The 21098-nt window shown below is 45.2% G+C and overlaps 17 non-coding genes across 17 annotated transcripts; all 17 read left to right on the top strand.

Moving 5' to 3' along the window:
- The first annotated feature begins 376 nt into the window (after positions 1-376).
- TRNAL-CAG (transfer RNA leucine (anticodon CAG)) lies at positions 377-459 on the top strand. The gene has a single exon. It is a non-coding gene; the product is annotated as a tRNA-Leu (tRNA).
- An 884-nt stretch (positions 460-1343) lies between these two features.
- TRNAL-CAG (transfer RNA leucine (anticodon CAG)) lies at positions 1344-1426 on the top strand. Its single transcript has one exon. It is a non-coding gene; the product is annotated as a tRNA-Leu (tRNA).
- An 884-nt stretch (positions 1427-2310) lies between these two features.
- TRNAL-CAG (transfer RNA leucine (anticodon CAG)) lies at positions 2311-2393 on the top strand. The gene has a single exon. It is a non-coding gene; the product is annotated as a tRNA-Leu (tRNA).
- A 987-nt stretch (positions 2394-3380) lies between these two features.
- Positions 3381-3463, top strand: TRNAL-CAG (transfer RNA leucine (anticodon CAG)). Its single transcript has one exon. It is a non-coding gene; the product is annotated as a tRNA-Leu (tRNA).
- Positions 3464-4347: 884 nt separating this feature from the next.
- On the top strand, positions 4348-4430 carry TRNAL-CAG (transfer RNA leucine (anticodon CAG)). The gene has a single exon. It is a non-coding gene; the product is annotated as a tRNA-Leu (tRNA).
- Positions 4431-5314: 884 nt separating this feature from the next.
- TRNAL-CAG (transfer RNA leucine (anticodon CAG)) lies at positions 5315-5397 on the top strand. Its single transcript has one exon. It is a non-coding gene; the product is annotated as a tRNA-Leu (tRNA).
- An 884-nt stretch (positions 5398-6281) lies between these two features.
- On the top strand, positions 6282-6364 carry TRNAL-CAG (transfer RNA leucine (anticodon CAG)). Its single transcript has one exon. It is a non-coding gene; the product is annotated as a tRNA-Leu (tRNA).
- Positions 6365-7351: 987 nt separating this feature from the next.
- On the top strand, positions 7352-7434 carry TRNAL-CAG (transfer RNA leucine (anticodon CAG)). The gene has a single exon. It is a non-coding gene; the product is annotated as a tRNA-Leu (tRNA).
- Positions 7435-8421: 987 nt separating this feature from the next.
- Positions 8422-8504, top strand: TRNAL-CAG (transfer RNA leucine (anticodon CAG)). Its single transcript has one exon. It is a non-coding gene; the product is annotated as a tRNA-Leu (tRNA).
- A 1938-nt stretch (positions 8505-10442) lies between these two features.
- Positions 10443-10525, top strand: TRNAL-CAG (transfer RNA leucine (anticodon CAG)). The gene has a single exon. It is a non-coding gene; the product is annotated as a tRNA-Leu (tRNA).
- An 884-nt stretch (positions 10526-11409) lies between these two features.
- Positions 11410-11492, top strand: TRNAL-CAG (transfer RNA leucine (anticodon CAG)). The gene has a single exon. It is a non-coding gene; the product is annotated as a tRNA-Leu (tRNA).
- Positions 11493-13433: 1941 nt separating this feature from the next.
- On the top strand, positions 13434-13516 carry TRNAL-CAG (transfer RNA leucine (anticodon CAG)). Its single transcript has one exon. It is a non-coding gene; the product is annotated as a tRNA-Leu (tRNA).
- A 1838-nt stretch (positions 13517-15354) lies between these two features.
- TRNAL-CAG (transfer RNA leucine (anticodon CAG)) lies at positions 15355-15437 on the top strand. The gene has a single exon. It is a non-coding gene; the product is annotated as a tRNA-Leu (tRNA).
- Positions 15438-16321: 884 nt separating this feature from the next.
- Positions 16322-16404, top strand: TRNAL-CAG (transfer RNA leucine (anticodon CAG)). The gene has a single exon. It is a non-coding gene; the product is annotated as a tRNA-Leu (tRNA).
- Positions 16405-18345: 1941 nt separating this feature from the next.
- Positions 18346-18428, top strand: TRNAL-CAG (transfer RNA leucine (anticodon CAG)). The gene has a single exon. It is a non-coding gene; the product is annotated as a tRNA-Leu (tRNA).
- An 884-nt stretch (positions 18429-19312) lies between these two features.
- Positions 19313-19395, top strand: TRNAL-CAG (transfer RNA leucine (anticodon CAG)). The gene has a single exon. It is a non-coding gene; the product is annotated as a tRNA-Leu (tRNA).
- Positions 19396-20382: 987 nt separating this feature from the next.
- Positions 20383-20465, top strand: TRNAL-CAG (transfer RNA leucine (anticodon CAG)). The gene has a single exon. It is a non-coding gene; the product is annotated as a tRNA-Leu (tRNA).
- The last annotated feature ends 633 nt before the right edge of the window (positions 20466-21098 follow it).

The raw sequence follows: 21098 nt of genomic DNA on the forward strand, positions 1-21098 counted from the left end.
ATCAGATCGTGGAAGATCACCACCAGTAAGTGACAAACTGATCCAGTCTTTATACTTCATCCCAAGAATTGGACTCTTAATGTCACAATTTTTTCTTTGCGCTTTGCATTTTTTTTTCACACCTGCGTATTTGAGGATAGCTGCATGATCTTTCCTGGAGGCGTGGGTTCAAATCCCACCCCATGACAGCCAAGTGTTTGCTCTTACGCGTCACGGATTGGGATTCCAGCGGGGGTCTGTGTGAGGAGCGGCAAAGTTGCTCTGTTCTGCGCAAGTGCAGACTTGCAGATGTTGACAAGTGCCTCAATTTTATGCTTAACGCTTACCATGATGTCTAGTATCACCACGAAGCGCCAAAGCATACTGCCACATGAGAGTCAGGATGGCCGAGCGGTCTAAGGCGCTGCGTTCAGGTCGCAGTCTCCTCTGGAGGCGTGGGTTCGAATCCCACTTCTGACAGGCTAGCTTTTCCTTAAATATTAAGCAAGGCCATTTTTCTCAGGGCTCCCGAAGTCAACTTTGAAAGCAGTTTGAGGAACAAGAAACCCTCCATCAGAAAGGGGAAAAAAACACCACGCCAATCCCTTTTCTTCCTGCTTCATAGGCCACTGGTCTGGTTAAACCACAGGGTGTGAGTTTCATTCTCACTGGTGCCTAACTTCTAGGCTGATGCTCAAAAGGAACATTGGAACCCCGTTAGCCAGTAGAACATAATATGCTTGTTCTCGGGGAGAGAAGCTAATTAACCTTGCAGATAAGATTCCTTTGAATGGTCAATTGATGTTGCTGCAAGCTTTGGAAACCACTCAGGTTTCTTTTTCAGGGTTCTGATAGGATATATCTGAAGAAACATTTATACACATACTAGGCTGATGTCAAAATCCTGCTTCTAAACCAGCAACTTGAAGAAAGGTAGAAAAAGTCCTTCAAGCTTTCCTCCGTTCAACCTTTGAATGCGAAATACTCAATCAGATCGTGGAAGATCACCACCAGTAAGTGACAAACTGATCCAGTCTTTATACTTCATCCCAAGAATTGGACTCTTAATGTCACCATTTTTTCTTTGCGCTTTGCATTTTTTTTTCACACCTGCGTATTTGAGGATAGCTGCATGATCTTTCCTGGAGGCGTGGGTTCAAATCCCACCCCATGACAGCCAAGTGTTTGCTCTTACGCGTCACGGATTGGGATTCCAGCGGGGGTCTGTGTGAGGAGCGGCAAAGTTGCTCTGTTCTGCGCAAGTGCAGACTTGCAGATGTTGACAAGTGCCTCAATTTTATGCTTAACGCTTACCATGATGTCTAGTATCACCACGAAGCGCCAAAGCATACTGCCACATGAGAGTCAGGATGGCCGAGCGGTCTAAGGCGCTGCGTTCAGGTCGCAGTCTCCTCTGGAGGTGTGGGTTCGTATCCCACTTCTGACAGGCTGGGTTTTCCTTAAATATTAAGCAAGGCCATTTTTCTCAGGGCTCCCGAAGTCAACTTTGAAAGCAGTTTGAGGAACAAGAAACCCTCCATCAGAAAGGGGAAAAAAACACCACGCCAATCCCTTTTCTTCCTGCTTCATAGGCCACTGGTCTGGTTAAACCACAGGGTGTGAGTTTCATTCTCACTGGTGCCTAACTTCTAGGCTGATGCTCAAAAGGAACATTGGAACCCCGTTAGCCAGTAGAACATAATATGCTTGTTCTCGGGGAGAGAAGCTAATTAACCTTGCAGATAAGATTCCTTTGAATGGTCAATTGATGTTGCTGCAAGCTTTGGAAACCACTCAGGTTTCTTTTTCAGGGTTCTGATAGGATATATCTGAAGAAACATTTATACACATACTAGGCTGATGTCAAAATCCTGCTTCTAAACCAGCAACTTGAAGAAAGGTAGAAAAAGTCCTTCAAGCTTTCCTCCGTTCAACCTTTGAATGCGAAATACTCAATCAGATCGTGGAAGATCACCACCAGTAAGTGACAAACTGATCCAGTCTTTATACTTCATCCCAAGAATTGGACTCTTAATGTCACCATTTTTTCTTTGCGCTTTGCATTTTTTTTTCACACCTGCGTATTTGAGGATAGCTGCATGATCTTTCCTGGAGGCGTGGGTTCAAATCCCACCCCATGACAGCCAAGTGTTTGCTCTTACGCGTCACGGATTGGGATTCCAGCGGGGGTCTGTGTGAGGAGCGGCAAAGTTGCTCTGTTCTGCGCAAGTGCAGACTTGCAGATGTTGACAAGTGCCTCAATTTTATGCTTAACGCTTACCATGATGTCTAGTATCACCACGAAGCGCCAAAGCATACTGCCACATGAGAGTCAGGATGGCCGAGCGGTCTAAGGCGCTGCGTTCAGGTCGCAGTCTCCTCTGGAGGTGTGGGTTCGAATCCCACTTCTGACAGGCTAGCTTTTCCTTAAATATTAAGCAAGGCCATTTTTCTCAGGGCTCCCGAAGTCAACTTTGAAAGCAGTTTGAGGAACAAGAAACCCTCCATCAGAAAGGAGGCTAGCTTTTCCTTAAATATTAAGCAAGGCCATTTTTCTCAGGGCTCCCGAAGTCAACTTTGAAAGCAGTTTGAGGAACAAGAAACCCTCCATCAGAAAGGGGAAAAAAACACCACGCCAATCCCTTTTCTTCCTGCTTCATAGGCCACTGGTCTGGTTAAACCACGGGGTGTGAGTTTCATTCTCACTGGTGCCTAACTTCTAGGCTGATGCTCAAAAGGAACATTGGAACCCCGTTAGCCAGTAGAACATAATATGCTTGTTCTCGGGGAGAGAAGCTAATTAACCTTGCAGATAAGATTCCTTTGAATGGTCAATTGATGTTGCTGCAAGCTTTGGAAACCACTCAGGTTTCTTTTTCAGGGTTCTGATAGGATATATCTGAAGAAACATTTATACACATACTAGGCTGATGTCAAAATCCTGCTTCTAAACCAGCAACTTGAAGAAAGGTAGAAAAAGTCCTTCAAGCTTTCCTCCGTTCAACCTTTGAATGCGAAATACTCAATCAGATCGTGGAAGATCACCACCAGTAAGTGACAAACTGATCCAGTCTTTATACTTCATCCCAAGAATTGGACTCTTAATGTCACCATTTTTTCTTTGCGCTTTGCATTTTTTTTTCACACCTGCGTATTTGAGGATAGCTGCATGATCTTTCCTGGAGGCGTGGGTTCAAATCCCACCCCATGACAGCCAAGTGTTTGCTCTTACGCGTCACGGATTGGGATTCCAGCGGGGGTCTGTGTGAGGAGCGGCAAAGTTGCTCTGTTCTGCGCAAGTGCAGACTTGCAGATGTTGACAAGTGCCTCAATTTTATGCTTAACGCTTACCATGATGTCTAGTATCACCACGAAGCGCCAAAGCATACTGCCACATGAGAGTCGGGATGGCCGAGCGGTCTAAGGCGCTGCGTTCAGGTCGCAGTCTCCTCTGGAGGTGTGGGTTCGAATCCCACTTCTGACAGGCTAGCTTTTCCTTAAATATTAAGCAAGGCCATTTTTCTCAGGGCTCCCGAAGTCAACTTTGAAAGCAGTTTGAGGAACAAGAAACCCTCCATCAGAAAGGGGAAAAAAACACCACGCCAATCCCTTTTCTTCCTGCTTCATAGGCCACTGGTCTGGTTAAACCACGGGGTGTGAGTTTCATTCTCACTGGTGCCTAACTTCTAGGCTGATGCTCAAAAGGAACATTGGAACCCCGTTAGCCAGTAGAACATAATATGCTTGTTCTCGGGGAGAGAAGCTAATTAACCTTGCAGATAAGATTCCTTTGAATGGTCAATTGATGTTGCTGCAAGCTTTGGAAACCACTCAGGTTTCTTTTTCAGGGTTCTGATAGGATATATCTGAAGAAACATTTATACACATACTAGGCTGATGTCAAAATCCTGCTTCTAAACCAGCAACTTGAAGAAAGGTAGAAAAAGTCCTTCAAGCTTTCCTCCGTTCAACCTTTGAATGCGAAATACTCAATCAGATCGTGGAAGATCACCACCAGTAAGTGACAAACTGATCCAGTCTTTATACTTCATCCCAAGAATTGGACTCTTAATGTCACAATTTTTTCTTTGCGCTTTGCATTTTTTTTTCACACCTGCGTATTTGAGGATAGCTGCATGATCTTTCCTGGAGGCGTGGGTTCAAATCCCACCCCATGACAGCCAAGTGTTTGCTCTTACGCGTCACGGATTGGGATTCCAGCGGGGGTCTGTGTGAGGAGCGGCAAAGTTGCTCTGTTCTGCGCAAGTGCAGACTTGCAGATGTTGACAAGTGCCTCAATTTTATGCTTAACGCTTACCATGATGTCTAGTATCACCACGAAGCGCCAAAGCATACTGCCACATGAAAGTCAGGATGGCCGAGCGGTCTAAGGCGCTGCGTTCAGGTCGCAGTCTCCTCTGGAAGCGTGGGTTCGAATCCCACTTCTGACAGGCTAGCTTTTCCTTAAATATTAAGCAAGGCCATTTTTCTCAGGGCTCCCGAAGTCAACTTTGAAAGCAGTTTGAGGAACAAGAAACCCTCCATCAGAAAGGGGAAAAAAACACCACGCCAATCCCTTTTCTTCCTGCTTCATAGGCCACTGGTCTGGTTAAACCACAGGGTGTGAGTTTCATTCTCACTGGTGCCTAACTTCTAGGCTGATGCTCAAAAGGAACATTGGAACCCCGTTAGCCAGTAGAACATAATATGCTTGTTCTCGGGGAGAGAAGCTAATTAACCTTGCAGATAAGATTCCTTTGAATGGTCAATTGATGTTGCTGCAAGCTTTGGAAACCACTCAGGTTTCTTTTTCAGGGTTCTGATAGGATATATCTGAAGAAACATTTATACACATACTAGGCTGATGTCAAAATCCTGCTTCTAAACCAGCAACTTGAAGAAAGGTAGAAAAAGTCCTTCAAGCTTTCCTCCGTTCAACCTTTGAATGCGAAATACTCAATCAGATCGTGGAAGATCACCACCAGTAAGTGACAAACTGATCCAGTCTTTATACTTCATCCCAAGAATTGGACTCTTAATGTCACCATTTTTTCTTTGCGCTTTGCATTTTTTTTTCACACCTGCGTATTTGAGGATAGCTGCATGATCTTTCCTGGAGGCGTGGGTTCAAATCCCACCCCATGACAGCCAAGTGTTTGCTCTTACGCGTCACGGATTGGGATTCCAGCGGGGGTCTGTGTGAGGAGCGGCAAAGTTGCTCTGTTCTGCGCAAGTGCAGACTTGCAGATGTTGACAAGTGCCTCAATTTTATGCTTAACGCTTACCATGATGTCTAGTATCACCACGAAGCGCCAAAGCATACTGCCACATGAGAGTCAGGATGGCCGAGCGGTCTAAGGCGCTGCGTTCAGGTCGCAGTCTCCTCTGGAGGTGTGGGTTCGAATCCCACTTCTGACAGGCTGGGTTTTCCTTAAATATTAAGCAAGGCCATTTTTCTCAGGGCTCCCGAAGTCAACTTTGAAAGCAGTTTGAGGAACAAGAAACCCTCCATCAGAAAGGGGAAAAAAACACCACGCCAATCCCTTTTCTTCCTGCTTCATAGGCCACTGGTCTGGTTAAACCACAGGGTGTGAGTTTCATTCTCACTGGTGCCTAACTTCTAGGCTGATGCTCAAAAGGAACATTGGAACCCCGTTAGCCAGTAGAACATAATATGCTTGTTCTCGGGGAGAGAAGCTAATTAACCTTGCAGATAAGATTCCTTTGAATGGTCAATTGATGTTGCTGCAAGCTTTGGAAACCACTCAGGTTTCTTTTTCAGGGTTCTGATAGGATATATCTGAAGAAACATTTATACACATACTAGGCTGATGTCAAAATCCTGCTTCTAAACCAGCAACTTGAAGAAAGGTAGAAAAAGTCCTTCAAGCTTTCCTCCGTTCAACCTTTGAATGCGAAATACTCAATCAGATCGTGGAAGATCACCACCAGTAAGTGACAAACTGATCCAGTCTTTATACTTCATCCCAAGAATTGGACTCTTAATGTCACCATTTTTTCTTTGCGCTTTGCATTTTTTTTTCACACCTGCGTATTTGAGGATAGCTGCATGATCTTTCCTGGAGGCGTGGATTCAAATCACACCCCATGACAGCCAAGTGTTTGCTCTTACGCGTCACGGATTGGGATTCCAGCGGGGGTCTGTGTGAGGAGCGGCAAAGTTGCTCTGTTCTGCGCAAGTGCAGACTTGCAGATGTTGACAAGTGCCTCAATTTTATGCTTAACGCTTACCATGATGTCTAGTATCACCACGAAGCGCCAAAGCATACTGCCACATGAGAGTCAGGATGGCCGAGCGGTCTAAGGCGCTGCGTTCAGGTCGCAGTCTCCTCTGGAGGTGTGGGTTCGAATCCCACTTCTGACAGGCTGGGTTTTCCTTAAATATTAAGCAAGGCCATTTTTCTCAGGGCTCCCGAAGTCAACTTTGAAAGCAGTTTGAGGAACAAGAAACCCTCCATCAGAAAGGAGGCTAGCTTTTCCTTAAATATTAAGCAAGGCCATTTTTCTCAGGGCTCCCGAAGTCAACTTTGAAAGCAGTTTGAGGAACAAGAAACCCTCCATCAGAAAGGGGAAAAAAACACCACGCCAATCCCTTTTCTTCCTGCTTCATAGGCCACTGGTCTGGTTAAACCACGGGGTGTGAGTTTCATTCTCACTGGTGCCTAACTTCTAGGCTGATGCTCAAAAGGAACATTGGAACCCCGTTAGCCAGTAGAACATAATATGCTTGTTCTCGGGGAGAGAAGCTAATTAACCTTGCAGATAAGATTCCTTTGAATGGTCAATTGATGTTGCTGCAAGCTTTGGAAACCACTCAGGTTTCTTTTTCAGGGTTCTGATAGGATATATCTGAAGAAACATTTATACACATACTAGGCTGATGTCAAAATCCTGCTTCTAAACCAGCAACTTGAAGAAAGGTAGAAAAAGTCCTTCAAGCTTTCCTCCGTTCAACCTTTGAATGCGAAATACTCAATCAGATCGTGGAAGATCACCACCAGTAAGTGACAAACTGATCCAGTCTTTATACTTCATCCCAAGAATTGGACTCTTAATGTCACCATTTTTTCTTTGCGCTTTGCATTTTTTTTTCACACCTGCGTATTTGAGGATAGCTGCATGATCTTTCCTGGAGGCGTGGGTTCAAATCCCACCCCATGACAGCCAAGTGTTTGCTCTTACGCGTCACGGATTGGGATTCCAGCGGGGGTCTGTGTGAGGAGCGGCAAAGTTGCTCTGTTCTGCGCAAGTGCAGACTTGCAGATGTTGACAAGTGCCTCAATTTTATGCTTAACGCTTACCATGATGTCTAGTATCACCACGAAGCGCCAAAGCATACTGCCACATGAGAGTCAGGATGGCCGAGCGGTCTAAGGCGCTGCGTTCAGGTCGCAGTCTCCTCTGGAGGTGTGGGTTCGAATCCCACTTCTGACAGGCTGGGTTTTCCTTAAATATTAAGCAAGGCCATTTTTCTCAGGGCTCCCGAAGTCAACTTTGAAAGCAGTTTGAGGAACAAGAAACCCTCCATCAGAAAGGAGGCTAGCTTTTCCTTAAATATTAAGCAAGGCCATTTTTCTCAGGGCTCCCGAAGTCAACTTTGAAAGCAGTTTGAGGAACAAGAAACCCTCCATCAGAAAGGGGAAAAAAACACCACGCCAATCCCTTTTCTTCCTGCTTCATAGGCCACTGGTCTGGTTAAACCACGGGGTGTGAGTTTCATTCTCACTGGTGCCTAACTTCTAGGCTGATGCTCAAAAGGAACATTGGAACCCCGTTAGCCAGTAGAACATAATATGCTTGTTCTCGGGGAGAGAAGCTAATTAACCTTGCAGATAAGATTCCTTTGAATGGTCAATTGATGTTGCTGCAAGCTTTGGAAACCACTCAGGTTTCTTTTTCAGGGTTCTGATAGGATATATCTGAAGAAACATTTATACACATACTAGGCTGATGTCAAAATCCTGCTTCTAAACCAGCAACTTGAAGAAAGGTAGAAAAAGTCCTTCAAGCTTTCCTCCGTTCAACCTTTGAATGCGAAATACTCAATCAGATCGTGGAAGATCACCACCAGTAAGTGACAAACTGATCCAGTCTTTATACTTCATCCCAAGAATTGGACTCTTAATGTCACCATTTTTTCTTTGCGCTTTGCATTTTTTTTTCACACCTGCATATTTGAGGATAGCTGCATGATCTTTCCTGGAGGCGTGGGTTCAAATCCCACCCCATGACAGCCAAGTGTTTGCTCTTACGCGTCACGGATTGGGATTCCAGCGGGGGTCTGTGTGAGGAGCGGCAAAGTTGCTCTGTTCTGCGCAAGTGCAGACTTGCAGATGTTGACAAGTGCCTCAATTTTATGCTTAACGCTTACCATGATGTCTAGTATCACCACGAAGCGCCAAAGCATACTGCCACATGAGAGTCAGGATGGCCGAGCGGTCTAAGGCGCTGCGTTCAGGTCGCAGTCTCCTCTGGAGGTGTGGGTTCGAATCCCACTTCTGACAGGCTAGCTTTTCCTTAAATATTAAGCAAGGCCATTTTTCTCAGGGCTCCCGAAGTCAACTTTGAAAGCAGTTTGAGGAACAAGAAACCCTCCATCAGAAAGGAGGCTAGCTTTTCCTTAAATATTAAGCAAGGCCATTTTTCTCAGGGCTCCCGAAGTCAACTTTGAAAGCAGTTTGAGGAACAAGAAACCCTCCATCAGAAAGGGGAAAAAAACACCACGCCAATCCCTTTTCTTCCTGCTTCATAGGCCACTGGTCTGGTTAAACCACGGGGTGTGAGTTTCATTCTCACTGGTGCCTAACTTCTAGGCTGATGCTCAAAAGGAACATTGGAACCCCGTTAGCCAGTAGAACATAATATGCTTGTTCTCGGGGAGAGAAGCTAATTAACCTTGCAGATAAGATTCCTTTGAATGGTCAATTGATGTTGCTGCAAGCTTTGGAAACCACTCAGGTTTCTTTTTCAGGGTTCTGATAGGATATATCTGAAGAAACATTTATACACATACTAGGCTGATGTCAAAATCCTGCTTCTAAACCAGCAACTTGAAGAAAGGTAGAAAAAGTCCTTCAAGCTTTCCTCCGTTCAACCTTTGAATGCGAAATACTCAATCAGATCGTGGAAGATCACCACCAGTAAGTGACAAACTGATCCAGTCTTTATACTTCATCCCAAGAATTGGACTCTTAATGTCACCATTTTTTCTTTGCGCTTTGCATTTTTTTTTCACACCTGCGTATTTGAGGATAGCTGCATGATCTTTCCTGGAGGCGTGGGTTCAAATCCCACCCCATGACAGCCAAGTGTTTGCTCTTACGCGTCACGGATTGGGATTCCAGCGGGGGTCTGTGTGAGGAGCGGCAAAGTTGCTCTGTTCTGCGCAAGTACAGACTTGCAGATGTTGACAAGTGCCTCAATTTTATGCTTAACGCTTACCATGATGTCTAGTATCACCACGAAGCGCCAAAGCATACTGCCACATGAGAGTCAGGATGGCCGAGCGGTCTAAGGCGCTGCGTTCTGGAGGCGTGGGTTCGAATCCCACTTCTGACAGGCTAGCTTTTCCTTAAATATTAAGCAAGGCCATTTTTCTCAGGGCTCCCGAAGTCAACTTTGAAAGCAGTTTGAGGAACAAGAAACCCTCCATCAGAAAGGGGAAAAAAACACCACGCCAATCCCTTTTCTTCCTGCTTCATAGGCCACTGGTCTGGTTAAACCACAGGGTGTGAGTTTCATTCTCACTGGTGCCTAACTTCTAGGCTGATGCTCAAAAGGAACATTGGAACCCCGTTAGCCAGTAGAACATAATATGCTTGTTCTCGGGGAGAGAAGCTAATTAACCTTGCAGATAAGATTCCTTTGAATGGTCAATTGATGTTGCTGCAAGCTTTGGAAACCACTCAGGTTTCTTTTTCAGGGTTCTGATAGGATATATCTGAAGAAACATTTATACACATACTAGGCTGATGTCAAAATCCTGCTTCTAAACCAGCAACTTGAAGAAAGGTAGAAAAAGTCCTTCAAGCTTTCCTCCGTTCAACCTTTGAATGCGAAATACTCAATCAGATCGTGGAAGATCACCACCAGTAAGTGACAAACTGATCCAGTCTTTATACTTCATCCCAAGAATTGGACTCTTAATGTCACCATTTTTTCTTTGCGCTTTGCATTTTTTTTTCACACCTGCGTATTTGAGGATAGCTGCATGATCTTTCCTGGAGGCGTGGGTTCAAATCCCACCCCATGACAGCCAAGTGTTTGCTCTTACGCGTCACGGATTGGGATTCCAGCGGGGGTCTGTGTGAGGAGCGGCAAAGTTGCTCTGTTCTGCGCAAGTGCAGACTTGCAGATGTTGACAAGTGCCTCAATTTTATGCTTAACGCTTACCATGATGTCTAGTATCACCACGAAGCGCCAAAGCATACTGCCACATGAGAGTCAGGATGGCCGAGCGGTCTAAGGCGCTGCGTTCAGGTCGCAGTCTCCTCTGGAGGCGTGGGTTCGAATCCCACTTCTGACAGGCTAGCTTTTCCTTAAATATTAAGCAAGGCCATTTTTCTCAGGGCTCCCGAAGTCAACTTTGAAAGCAGTTTGAGGAACAAGAAACCCTCCATCAGAAAGGGGAAAAAAACACCACGCCAATCCCTTTTCTTCCTGCTTCATAGGCCACTGGTCTGGTTAAACCACAGGGTGTGAGTTTCATTCTCACTGGTGCCTAACTTCTAGGCTGATGCTCAAAAGGAACATTGGAACCCCGTTAGCCAGTAGAACATAATATGCTTGTTCTCGGGGAGAGAAGCTAATTAACCTTGCAGATAAGATTCCTTTGAATGGTCAATTGATGTTGCTGCAAGCTTTGGAAACCACTCAGGTTTCTTTTTCAGGGTTCTGATAGGATATATCTGAAGAAACATTTATACACATACTAGGCTGATGTCAAAATCCTGCTTCTAAACCAGCAACTTGAAGAAAGGTAGAAAAAGTCCTTCAAGCTTTCCTCCGTTCAACCTTTGAATGCGAAATACTCAATCAGATCGTGGAAGATCACCACCAGTAAGTGACAAACTGATCCAGTCTTTATACTTCATCCCAAGAATTGGACTCTTAATGTCACCATTTTTTCTTTGCGCTTTGCATTTTTTTTTCACACCTGCGTATTTGAGGATAGCTGCATGATCTTTCCTGGAGGCGTGGGTTCAAATCCCACCCCATGACAGCCAAGTGTTTGCTCTTACGCGTCACGGATTGGGATTCCAGCGGGGGTCTGTGTGAGGAGCGGCAAAGTTGCTCTGTTCTGCGCAAGTGCAGACTTGCAGATGTTGACAAGTGCCTCAATTTTATGCTTAACGCTTACCATGATGTCTAGTATCACCACGAAGCGCCAAAGCATACTGCCACATGAGAGTCAGGATGGCCGAGCGGTCTAAGGCGCTGCGTTCAGGTCGCAGTCTCCTCTGGAGGCGTGGGTTCGAATCCCACTTCTGACAGGCTAGCTTTTCCTTAAATATTAAGCAAGGCCATTTTTCTCAGGGCTCCCGAAGTCAACTTTGAAAGCAGTTTGAGGAACAAGAAACCCTCCATCAGAAAGGAGGCTAGCTTTTCCTTAAATATTAAGCAAGGCCATTTTTCTCAGGGCTCCCGAAGTCAACTTTGAAAGCAGTTTGAGGAACAAGAAACCCTCCATCAGAAAGGGGAAAAAAACACCACGCCAATCCCTTTTCTTCCTGCTTCATAGGCCACTGGTCTGGTTAAACCACGGGGTGTGAGTTTCATTCTCACTGGTGCCTAACTTCTAGGCTGATGCTCAAAAGGAACATTGGAACCCCGTTAGCCAGTAGAACATAATATGCTTGTTCTCGGGGAGAGAAGCTAATTAACCTTGCAGATAAGATTCCTTTGAATGGTCAATTGATGTTGCTGCAAGCTTTGGAAACCACTCAGGTTTCTTTTTCAGGGTTCTGATAGGATATATCTGAAGAAACATTTATACACATACTAGGCTGATGTCAAAATCCTGCTTCTAAACCAGCAACTTGAAGAAAGGTAGAAAAAGTCCTTCAAGCTTTCCTCCGTTCAACCTTTGAATGCGAAATACTCAATCAGATCGTGGAAGATCACCACCAGTAAGTGACAAACTGATCCAGTCTTTATACTTCATCCCAAGAATTGGACTCTTAATGTCACCATTTTTTCTTTGCGCTTTGCATTTTTTTTTCACACCTGCGTATTTGAGGATAGCTGCATGATCTTTCCTGGAGGCGTGGGTTCAAATCCCACCCCATGACAGCCAAGTGTTTGCTCTTACGCGTCACGGATTGGGATTCCAGCGGGGGTCTGTGTGAGGAGCGGCAAAGTTGCTCTGTTCTGCGCAAGTACAGACTTGCAGATGTTGACAAGTGCCTCAATTTTATGCTTAACGCTTACCATGATGTCTAGTATCACCACGAAGCGCCAAAGCATACTGCCACATGAGAGTCAGGATGGCCGAGTGGTCTAAGGTCGCAGTCTCCTCTGGAGGCGTGGGTTCGAATCCCACTTCTGACAGGCTAGCTTTTCCTTAAATATTAAGCAAGGCCATTTTTCTCAGGGCTCCCGAAGTCAACTTTGAAAGCAGTTTGAGGAACAAGAAACCCTCCATCAGAAAGGGGAAAAAAACACCACGCCAATCCCTTTTCTTCCTGCTTCATAGGCCACTGGTCTGGTTAAACCACAGGGTGTGAGTTTCATTCTCACTGGTGCCTAACTTCTAGGCTGATGCTCAAAAGGAACATTGGAACCCCGTTAGCCAGTAGAACATAATATGCTTGTTCTCGGGGAGAGAAGCTAATTAACCTTGCAGATAAGATTCCTTTGAATGGTCAATTGATGTTGCTGCAAGCTTTGGAAACCACTCAGGTTTCTTTTTCAGGGTTCTGATAGGATATATCTGAAGAAACATTTATACACATACTAGGCTGATGTCAAAATCCTGCTTCTAAACCAGCAACTTGAAGAAAGGTAGAAAAAGTCCTTCAAGCTTTCCTCCGTTCAACCTTTGAATGCGAAATACTCAATCAGATCGTGGAAGATCACCACCAGTAAGTGACAAACTGATCCAGTCTTTATACTTCATCCCAAGAATTGGACTCTTAATGTCACCATTTTTTCTTTGCGCTTTGCATTTTTTTTTCACACCTGCGTATTTGAGGATAGCTGCATGATCTTTCCTGGAGGCGTGGGTTCAAATCCCACCCCATGACAGCCAAGTGTTTGCTCTTACGCGTCACGGATTGGGATTCCAGCGGGGGTCTGTGTGAGGAGCGGCAAAGTTGCTCTGTTCTGCGCAAGTGCAGACTTGCAGATGTTGACAAGTGCCTCAATTTTATGCTTAACGCTTACCATGATGTCTAGTATCACCACGAAGCGCCAAAGCATACTGCCACATGAGAGTCAGGATGGCCGAGCGGTCTAAGGCGCTGCGTTCAGGTCGCAGTCTCCTCTGGAGGTGTGGGTTCGTATCCCACTTCTGACAGGCTGGGTTTTCCTTAAATATTAAGCAAGGCCATTTTTCTCAGGGCTCCCGAAGTCAACTTTGAAAGCAGTTTGAGGAACAAGAAACCCTCCATCAGAAAGGGGAAAAAAACACCACGCCAATCCCTTTTCTTCCTGCTTCATAGGCCACTGGTCTGGTTAAACCACGGGGTGTGAGTTTCATTCTCACTGGTGCCTAACTTCTAGGCTGATGCTCAAAAGGAACATTGGAACCCCGTTAGCCAGTAGAACATAATATGCTTGTTCTCGGGGAGAGAAGCTAATTAACCTTGCAGATAAGATTCCTTTGAATGGTCAATTGATGTTGCTGCAAGCTTTGGAAACCACTCAGGTTTCTTTTTCAGGGTTCTGATAGGATATATCTGAAGAAACATTTATACACATACTAGGCTGATGTCAAAATCCTGCTTCTAAACCAGCAACTTGAAGAAAGGTAGAAAAAGTCCTTCAAGCTTTCCTCCGTTCAACCTTTGAATGCGAAATACTCAATCAGATCGTGGAAGATCACCACCAGTAAGTGACAAACTGATCCAGTCTTTATACTTCATCCCAAGAATTGGACTCTTAATGTCACCATTTTTTCTTTGCGCTTTGCATTTTTTTTTCACACCTGCGTATTTGAGGATAGCTGCATGATCTTTCCTGGAGGCGTGGGTTCAAATCCCACCCCATGACAGCCAAGTGTTTGCTCTTACGCGTCACGGATTGGGATTCCAGCGGGGGTCTGTGTGAGGAGCGGCAAAGTTGCTCTGTTCTGCGCAAGTACAGACTTGCAGATGTTGACAAGTGCCTCAATTTTATGCTTAACGCTTACCATGATGTCTAGTATCACCACGAAGCGCCAAAGCATACTGCCACATGAGAGTCAGGATGGCCGAGTGGTCTAAGGTCGCAGTCTCCTCTGGAGGCGTGGGTTCGAATCCCACTTCTGACAGGCTAGCTTTTCCTTAAATATTAAGCAAGGCCATTTTTCTCAGGGCTCCCGAAGTCAACTTTGAAAGCAGTTTGAGGAACAAGAAACCCTCCATCAGAAAGGGGAAAAAAACACCACGCCAATCCCTTTTCTTCCTGCTTCATAGGCCACTGGTCTGGTTAAACCACAGGGTGTGAGTTTCATTCTCACTGGTGCCTAACTTCTAGGCTGATGCTCAAAAGGAACATTGGAACCCCGTTAGCCAGTAGAACATAATATGCTTGTTCTCGGGGAGAGAAGCTAATTAACCTTGCAGATAAGATTCCTTTGAATGGTCAATTGATGTTGCTGCAAGCTTTGGAAACCACTCAGGTTTCTTTTTCAGGGTTCTGATAGGATATATCTGAAGAAACATTTATACACATACTAGGCTGATGTCAAAATCCTGCTTCTAAACCAGCAACTTGAAGAAAGGTAGAAAAAGTCCTTCAAGCTTTCCTCCGTTCAACCTTTGAATGCGAAATACTCAATCAGATCGTGGAAGATCACCACCAGTAAGTGACAAACTGATCCAGTCTTTATACTTCATCCCAAGAATTGGACTCTTAATGTCACCATTTTTTCTTTGCGCTTTGCATTTTTTTTTCACACCTGCGTATTTGAGGATAGCTGCATGATCTTTCCTGGAGGCGTGGGTTCAAATCCCACCCCATGACAGCCAAGTGTTTGCTCTTACGCGTCACGGATTGGGATTCCAGCGGGGGTCTGTGTGAGGAGCGGCAAAGTTGCTCTGTTCTGCGCAAGTGCAGACTTGCAGATGTTGACAAGTGCCTCAATTTTATGCTTAACGCTTACCATGATGTCTAGTATCACCACGAAGCGCCAAAGCATACTGCCACATGAGAGTCAGGATGGCCGAGCGGTCTAAGGCGCTGCGTTCAGGTCGCAGTCTCCTCTGGAGGCGTGGGTTCGAATCCCACTTCTGACAGGCTAGCTTTTCCTTAAATATTAAGCAAGGCCATTTTTCTCAGGGCTCCCGAAGTCAACTTTGAAAGCAGTTTGAGGAACAAGAAACCCTCCATCAGAAAGGGGAAAAAAACACCACGCCAATCCCTTTTCTTCCTGCTTCATAGGCCACTGGTCTGGTTAAACCACAGGGTGTGAGTTTCATTCTCACTGGTGCCTAACTTCTAGGCTGATGCTCAAAAGGAACATTGGAACCCCGTTAGCCAGTAGAACATAATATGCTTGTTCTCGGGGAGAGAAGCTAATTAACCTTGCAGATAAGATTCCTTTGAATGGTCAATTGATGTTGCTGCAAGCTTTGGAAACCACTCAGGTTTCTTTTTCAGGGTTCTGATAGGATATATCTGAAGAAACATTTATACACATACTAGGCTGATGTCAAAATCCTGCTTCTAAACCAGCAACTTGAAGAAAGGTAGAAAAAGTCCTTCAAGCTTTCCTCCGTTCAACCTTTGAATGCGAAATACTCAATCAGATCGTGGAAGATCACCACCAGTAAGTGACAAACTGATCCAGTCTTTATACTTCATCCCAAGAATTGGACTCTTAATGTCACCATTTTTTCTTTGCGCTTTGCATTTTTTTTTCACACCTGCATATTTGAGGATAGCTGCATGATCTTTCCTGGAGGCGTGGGTTCAAATCCCACCCCATGACAGCCAAGTGTTTGCTCTTACGCGTCACGGATTGGGATTCCAGCGGGGGTCTGTGTGAGGAGCGGCAAAGTTGCTCTGTTCTGCGCAAGTGCAGACTTGCAGATGTTGACAAGTGCCTCAATTTTATGCTTAACGCTTACCATGATGTCTAGTATCACCACGAAGCGCCAAAGCATACTGCCACATGAGAGTCAGGATGGCCGAGCGGTCTAAGGCGCTGCGTTCAGGTCGCAGTCTCCTCTGGAGGTGTGGGTTCGAATCCCACTTCTGACAGGCTAGCTTTTCCTTAAATATTAAGCAAGGCCATTTTTCTCAGGGCTCCCGAAGTCAACTTTGAAAGCAGTTTGAGGAACAAGAAACCCTCCATCAGAAAGGAGGCTAGCTTTTCCTTAAATATTAAGCAAGGCCATTTTTCTCAGGGCTCCCGAAGTCAACTTTGAAAGCAGTTTGAGGAACAAGAAACCCTCCATCAGAAAGGGGAAAAAAACACCACGCCAATCCCTTTTCTTCCTGCTTCATAGGCCACTGGTCTGGTTAAACCACGGGGTGTGAGTTTCATTCTCACTGGTGCCTAACTTCTAGGCTGATGCTCAAAAGGAACATTGGAACCCCGTTAGCCAGTAGAACATAATATGCTTGTTCTCGGGGAGAGAAGCTAATTAACCTTGCAGATAAGATTCCTTTGAATGGTCAATTGATGTTGCTGCAAGCTTTGGAAACCACTCAGGTTTCTTTTTCAGGGTTCTGATAGGATATATCTGAAGAAACATTTATACACATACTAGGCTGATGTCAAAATCCTGCTTCTAAACCAGCAACTTGAAGAAAGGTAGAAAAAGTCCTTCAAGCTTTCCTCCGTTCAACCTTTGAATGCGAAATACTCAATCAGATCGTGGAAGATCACCACCAGTAAGTGACAAACTGATCCAGTCTTTATACTTCATCCCAAGAATTGGACTCTTAATGTCACCATTTTTTCTTTGCGCTTTGCATTTTTTTTTCACACCTGCGTATTTGAGGATAGCTGCATGATCTTTCCTGGAGGCGTGGGTTCAAATCCCACCCCATGACAGCCAAGTGTTTGCTCTTACGCGTCACGGATTGGGATTCCAGCGGGGGTCTGTGTGAGGAGCGGCAAAGTTGCTCTGTTCTGCGCAAGTACAGACTTGCAGATGTTGACAAGTGCCTCAATTTTATGCTTAACGCTTACCATGATGTCTAGTATCACCACGAAGCGCCAAAGCATACTGCCACATGAGAGTCAGGATGGCCGAGTGGTCTAAGGTCGCAGTCTCCTCTGGAGGCGTGGGTTCGAATCCCACTTCTGACAGGCTAGCTTTTCCTTAAATATTAAGCAAGGCCATTTTTCTCAGGGCTCCCGAAGTCAACTTTGAAAGCAGTTTGAGGAACAAGAAACCCTCCATCAGAAAGGGGAAAAAAACACCACGCCAATCCCTTTTCTTCCTGCTTCATAGGCCACTGGTCTGGTTAAACCACAGGGTGTGAGTTTCATTCTCACTGGTGCCTAACTTCTAGGCTGATGCTCAAAAGGAACATTGGAACCCCGTTAGCCAGTAGAACATAATATGCTTGTTCTCGGGGAGAGAAGCTAATTAACCTTGCAGATAAGATTCCTTTGAATGGTCAATTGATGTTGCTGCAAGCTTTGGAAACCACTCAGGTTTCTTTTTCAGGGTTCTGATAGGATATATCTGAAGAAACATTTATACACATACTAGGCTGATGTCAAAATCCTGCTTCTAAACCAGCAACTTGAAGAAAGGTAGAAAAAGTCCTTCAAGCTTTCCTCCGTTCAACCTTTGAATGCGAAATACTCAATCAGATCGTGGAAGATCACCACCAGTAAGTGACAAACTGATCCAGTCTTTATACTTCATCCCAAGAATTGGACTCTTAATGTCACCATTTTTTCTTTGCGCTTTGCATTTTTTTTTCACACCTGCGTATTTGAGGATAGCTGCATGATCTTTCCTGGAGGCGTGGGTTCAAATCCCACCCCATGACAGCCAAGTGTTTGCTCTTACGCGTCACGGATTGGGATTCCAGCGGGGGTCTGTGTGAGGAGCGGCAAAGTTGCTCTGTTCTGCGCAAGTGCAGACTTGCAGATGTTGACAAGTGCCTCAATTTTATGCTTAACGCTTACCATGATGTCTAGTATCACCACGAAGCGCCAAAGCATACTGCCACATGAGAGTCAGGATGGCCGAGCGGTCTAAGGCGCTGCGTTCAGGTCGCAGTCTCCTCTGGAGGCGTGGGTTCGAATCCCACTTCTGACAGGCTAGCTTTTCCTTAAATATTAAGCAAGGCCATTTTTCTCAGGGCTCCCGAAGTCAACTTTGAAAGCAGTTTGAGGAACAAGAAACCCTCCATCAGAAAGGGGAAAAAAACACCACGCCAATCCCTTTTCTTCCTGCTTCATAGGCCACTGGTCTGGTTAAACCACAGGGTGTGAGTTTCATTCTCACTGGTGCCTAACTTCTAGGCTGATGCTCAAAAGGAACATTGGAACCCCGTTAGCCAGTAGAACATAATATGCTTGTTCTCGGGGAGAGAAGCTAATTAACCTTGCAGATAAGATTCCTTTGAATGGTCAATTGATGTTGCTGCAAGCTTTGGAAACCACTCAGGTTTCTTTTTCAGGGTTCTGATAGGATATATCTGAAGAAACATTTATACACATACTAGGCTGATGTCAAAATCCTGCTTCTAAACCAGCAACTTGAAGAAAGGTAGAAAAAGTCCTTCAAGCTTTCCTCCGTTCAACCTTTGAATGCGAAATACTCAATCAGATCGTGGAAGATCACCACCAGTAAGTGACAAACTGATCCAGTCTTTATACTTCATCCCAAGAATTGGACTCTTAATGTCACCATTTTTTCTTTGCGCTTTGCATTTTTTTTTCACACCTGCATATTTGAGGATAGCTGCATGATCTTTCCTGGAGGCGTGGGTTCAAATCCCACCCCATGACAGCCAAGTGTTTGCTCTTACGCGTCACGGATTGGGATTCCAGCGGGGGTCTGTGTGAGGAGCGGCAAAGTTGCTCTGTTCTGCGCAAGTGCAGACTTGCAGATGTTGACAAGTGCCTCAATTTTATGCTTAACGCTTACCATGATGTCTAGTATCACCACGAAGCGCCAAAGCATACTGCCACATGAGAGTCAGGATGGCCGAGCGGTCTAAGGCGCTGCGTTCAGGTCGCAGTCTCCTCTGGAGGTGTGGGTTCGAATCCCACTTCTGACAGGCTAGCTTTTCCTTAAATATTAAGCAAGGCCATTTTTCTCAGGGCTCCCGAAGTCAACTTTGAAAGCAGTTTGAGGAACAAGAAACCCTCCATCAGAAAGGAGGCTAGCTTTTCCTTAAATATTAAGCAAGGCCATTTTTCTCAGGGCTCCCGAAGTCAACTTTGAAAGCAGTTTGAGGAACAAGAAACCCTCCATCAGAAAGGGGAAAAAAACACCACGCCAATCCCTTTTCTTCCTGCTTCATAGGCCACTGGTCTGGTTAAACCACAGGGTGTGAGTTTCATTCTCACTGGTGCCTAACTTCTAGGCTGATGCTCAAAAGGAACATTGGAACCCCGTTAGCCAGTAGAACATAATATGCTTGTTCTCGGGGAGAGAAGCTAATTAACCTTGCAGATAAGATTCCTTTGAATGGTCAATTGATGTTGCTGCAAGCTTTGGAAACCACTCAGGTTTCTTTTTCAGGGTTCTGATAGGATATATCTGAAGAAACATTTATACACATACTAGGCTGATGTCAAAATCCTGCTTCTAAACCAGCAACTTGAAGAAAGGTAGAAAAAGTCCTTCAAGCTTTCCTCCGTTCAACCTTTGAATGCGAAATACTCAATCAGATCGTGGAAGATCACCACCAGTAAGTGACAAACTGATCCAGTCTTTATACTTCATCCCAAGAATTGGACTCTTAATGTCACCATTTTTTCTTTGCGCTTTGCATTTTTTTTTCACACCTGCGTATTTGAGGATAGCTGCATGATCTTTCCTGGAGGCGTGGGTTCAAATCCCACCCCATGACAGCCAAGTGTTTGCTCTTACGCGTCACGGATTGGGATTCCAGCGGGGGTCTGTGTGAGGAGCGGCAAAGTTGCTCTGTTCTGCGCAAGTGCAGACTTGCAGATGTTGACAAGTGCCTCAATTTTATGCTTAACGCTTACCATGATGTCTAGTATCACCACGAAGCGCCAAAGCATACTGCCACATGAGAGTCAGGATGGCCGAGCGGTCTAAGGCGCTGCGTTCAGGTCGCAGTCTCCTCTGGAGGCGTGGGTTCGAATCCCACTTCTGACAGGCTAGCTTTTCCTTAAATATTAAGCAAGGCCATTTTTCTCAGGGCTCCCGAAGTCAACTTTGAAAGCAGTTTGAGGAACAAGAAACCCTCCATCAGAAAGGGGAAAAAAACACCACGCCAATCCCTTTTCTTCCTGCTTCATAGGCCACTGGTCTGGTTAAACCACAGGGTGTGAGTTTCATTCTCACTGGTGCCTAACTTCTAGGCTGATGCTCAAAAGGAACATTGGAACCCCGTTAGCCAGTAGAACATAATATGCTTGTTCTCGGGGAGAGAAGCTAATTAACCTTGCAGATAAGATTCCTTTGAATGGTCAATTGATGTTGCTGCAAGCTTTGGAAACCACTCAGGTTTCTTTTTCAGGGTTCTGATAGGATATATCTGAAGAAACATTTATACACATACTAGGCTGATGTCAAAATCCTGCTTCTAAACCAGCAACTTGAAGAAAGGTAGAAAAAGTCCTTCAAGCTTTCCTCCGTTCAACCTTTGAATGCGAAATACTCAATCAGATCGTGGAAGATCACCACCAGTAAGTGACAAACTGATCCAGTCTTTATACTTCATCCCAAGAATTGGACTCTTAATGTCACCATTTTTTCTTTGCGCTTTGCATTTTTTTTTCACACCTG

The sequence above is a fragment of the Eleutherodactylus coqui genome, chromosome 7 (assembly GCF_035609145.1).
Source record: "Eleutherodactylus coqui strain aEleCoq1 chromosome 7, aEleCoq1.hap1, whole genome shotgun sequence".
NCBI lineage: Eukaryota > Metazoa > Chordata > Amphibia > Anura > Eleutherodactylidae > Eleutherodactylus > Eleutherodactylus coqui.